General features: G+C 33.5%; 1 pseudogene; it reads left to right on the forward strand.

The window, feature by feature from the left end:
• Positions 1-2,154: 2,154 nt before the first annotated feature.
• On the forward strand, positions 2,155-2,273 carry LOC120616303 (uncharacterized; annotated as a pseudogene).
• The last annotated feature ends 1,890 nt before the right edge of the window (positions 2,274-4,163 follow it).

Raw genomic sequence — 4,163 nt, forward strand, 5'->3', positions numbered from 1 at the left:
ACTTCCTTTCTTTAAATATTATTAGGTGATATGGGGCAAAACTAGAAAAGCAAAATGTGGACCAACTTAATATTTAATTTACAAGTGAGAAATTCAACCTAAAGTAACAAATAAAAGGTAGATGAGTAAAATTGGTCCTAATGAGCTTTGAATTTCTAATCTGTCCAAAGAACATTTTTTTTTATAAATCAAAGACTGAATAATAACTGTACTCCGAAGGCTAAATGACCTTCTGACTATATTAATGCTCTATCTTGCCTTTATTTGAGGTAGCCTAGTATATTTTTTTTTTCTTGTTAAAAATAGCTACCATTATTCAGTTTTCTAGAGTTTTGAAAGTGCCTAGCTAAGCTTATATTCTTTCTGAGGTAAGCTAACCTTATGAAATTAATGGCTGAAAAAGAAATTAACAGACTTTAGGAATGCTAAAATGTAATCTGTTAATAATTTCAGAAAAGAATACCTTCTAAAATTCAAATGCATAAATAGAATTCAAAAAGTATAGAATACTCAGGACTCAATTTATCTCAACAACACGTTTTCAAAATATTGAGTGTATTATTTGCAGTGATGGCTTTTAAAACTGCTTCTATTACAAGACAGCAATTCTATAGTCTAAAAATCAATAAAACTGACAAGGAGAAAGAGCCACAAAAATACCACTTTATATTTAAAATTAAATTCAACCTATAAAATAAACTATCTCCCCATATTAAAACTGAAAATTTAATACTTAATGAAGAAAAAGAAGTCAGTTTTAATATTTACTCTTATGGCAAAAATCTATTTTTGCCTGAAATTTGACATGAGATGCTAACTTTATATGATATTTTTATTGTGTAAGTTATTTAATAATTAATAAATTAATCATTCAAAATAAAATTCCATTTAGAGATGTGAAAACGGGTTTTCTTTAATTCTGAGGAGCTAAAGTGTAAAAGGTCATTCATTGTTTGATGTATCTTATCTGATCACAATATTTGAGATCTAGAAAATCATAGGTAATATTGGTAAGATAGATAATATTGAGTAATTTAGGATGACTCTTGTAGTCTTGAATCTCGTTGGGTAAATACGACTTCTGACTAAATTTTTGGATTCCTTATGTGGTAAGTGGGGCCATTTAAAATAGAGCTAGAGAAGCTGTTCCAGAATAACTGCTTTGCACATCTTACTCTCTGAACCTTTGGAATGTTTGAATTGGGCAAAATAACCCTTGGACTGGGCCAAAGCAACATTCGTAAAGCTAATGAAAGCAGACTCCCGACTCCAAGGGCTGATAATTACGGACAGTCTTTAGAATCCATAACCAGCCATGTAACGCTCAAGAGTAACCTAGCTTTTTAACATCAGTAGAAATTCTTTTACTTCCCTTCCTTTTCTCATAAAACCTCCTTGCCTTTGCCCCTTACCTGGGACATAATTTGGGTTTCTGTCTGAATCTATGCCTCCAAATTGAAATACTTTTTGATCTCAAATAAATGCTTGTTGCCTCTCTCTGACTTTTTATTTTTAGGTTAACATCTATAATCTTTTTTTAAAGACAGACTTAATTAGATCTTGAGTAGCTTCAACCTTATTTCTTCCTGAAGGCCTTCGCATAAATGCTACGCCATTATGGGACTCTGTTATCCCACGTCTATTCCTTAGTAAGCTTCTTGGCCAAATGCTACAGTAAGGATGGTGACCTTGACAAGGATTTCCAGGAACATGCATTCCCTCCTCCACAGGGCTAGTTAGGCCCCCATATTCTATATTCTCCAAGTAATGTGGTTATCCTTGGTAGCACCTAAAAAACATACATATATTTTATTATAATAGACGATTTCCATAATTTTTCCATGGTAACTATAATCTCATGGTGTCAGGACTTGTTTTATCTTTTCTAGCCCTGCATCTACTACTAAAGTAAACGTTCACTAACGACCACAGGTTTTTGGAGATTATTTGCAATTGTTTATATATAATTCTGATTTTGATCAGTTATGAATACCTCTTTTTATAAATCGTATTAATTGACAGATGACCATATTTATCTAAAAGAACACAACCATTTTCACTATATTTAGCTTAAGCGAATCAGATTTTATTGAGAATAATTCAATGACTGTTATAAATCTACACTGCACTTACTGGTTTAAAAGTTGACTTCCCATCTATGGCCATGTCACCCTGAACAAGCCCGATCCCGTCTGATCTCGGAAGCTAAGCAAGGTTGGCCCTGGTTAGTACTTGGATGGGAGACTACCTAGGAAGACCAGGTGCTGTGGGCGTAAAACATAAAAAAATAAGGGATTGTAAGCTGACAAGGTCCTTGCAATCTGTGAAGTCAATCAAGGGTTGCTTCACCTAAAAAAAAAAAAAAAAAATTGACTTCCCATACACGACTGAGGTTCTTAGCCATCAGAATTCAGCATTAGTGAAAGCACATAGTAACTATGAATAGTTATTCATTACTTATGAAAACTACCTAATTAGTTAAAATTCTGAAAGGGCCTTTGACAGTGATATATTAAAGGGTCCCAAATTCAGATTCTTTGCCTCCAGCTTTCCGTGCCACACCGCTTAGATACATGTACCTTGCAAAACTCCACTTAAAAGTCTCCTGGACATGATACTTACCCAGACACTACGGCCCCAGCCTGCCCCACAGCTCATCACTCCCTCTTGTTCATCACTCTTTATCTAATTGATAGCCCTGTTATCTTCTTATAAAAATGATTATAAAGTGTTGTAACTGCTGAGCACATCTGCCTCCCATAGTGCATGCTGCTGTATTAAGAACAAGGATATTGATTTATCAATTCTATCTCCCTGGCACATCTCTTATTTTGCTAAGCAAAGACTTTACTGCTCTGCGTTTTGAGGAATTAAAAAATAGGTTATGTAGATCAATTTTATGGGGTAAAAGATGAACATTACTACCAGTTTATCAGCATGCTTTTGATTTCCGTGATTTAGTATTAATGGTGGGAATATCGTAGAATTCAATTATCAATGGTGAAATGCAGTAAGTTTTACATATTTATATTCATGGCCCTGTTTGGCAATAATGATTATAAATTTTTCATTTAATTTTAACTGCCCTATCTCAGGACTTCTACCAGTGAACAACTGAATAGATGGCCTTTTGTACAGCAGAGTAACAATAATGTATCAAAGAAGTCAGTCCAGACTCACTGACAGCTTTCACGTCAGGGGTGCGGGGATGAAATTTCATCTTCTGTCTCAGTAACTTTACTTCCCATTTACCATCTTCCTGCTCACCCTCAAAACATCAGGGCTTTGTCAATTGCAGACCAACATATAAGGGGGGGAAAGGAAATGGAAACAAAACAACGTGAAATTTAAAAAGAATGTCTTCTAATTAGGCTAGATGGATGGTGGGACCCAAAAACTGCTTTTATCAACAGATTCCACCCATTGTATGTGAAGGTTGAAAGCTCCTTACATATCATACACGACAACTCACCCAGCAGGCTTTGTTCCTTTCTCTGTGGATCTTATGCTCAGGTCTTTGCTCAGGGTTTTCTCTGTTATCCTTAAAACAATAATCCACTCATAGAAGCCTCTTTCTAGATTAAAATGAAAAAGAATGTACTAATTTTGCTTATTTTCTTCTAGAGCATTTATCGGTGCTTTTTGCTTTGTATAATAAAATTTTTTTGAAAGTCTTCATAATTTTATTTTCAATTAATGACATTTATTCAACTATATAAATTAATTAATTTTGTAATACCCACTCATGATTTAAGTATGCATTAACATCAATTTTTTTCAAGTGAATTTCACCATTTTTTCTCTTATATCACCAATAAACTTAATAACAGGTTATTGCTTATTCATGTTTCAAATTTCTATTAGTGACATACATTTAGTAATATAATCAAATATGTGTTTTGTTTGGAATATTCCTTCACCTTTAATTATGGATTTGAGAAAATTAAATAGCTTACTTTTACTTTTTTTTTCCTCAAAAACTGTTTTTTAAACAACATGACGAGATAACTTTCTAAAATAATTACATATAGCTTGTTGGAGCCACTTGGAAAATGAATAACAGTCTACATCAACATCTTATTCATGACATTATCCAATATGTTGACTGCCATTCACTGATTATGTCAGGAAATAACTCTGTTGCCTACCACTGGCTTCCATTC

Source organism: Pteropus medius, unplaced genomic scaffold (assembly GCF_902729225.1).
Source record: "Pteropus medius unplaced genomic scaffold, Ma_sr-lr_union100, whole genome shotgun sequence".
Lineage (NCBI taxonomy): Eukaryota > Metazoa > Chordata > Mammalia > Chiroptera > Pteropodidae > Pteropus > Pteropus medius.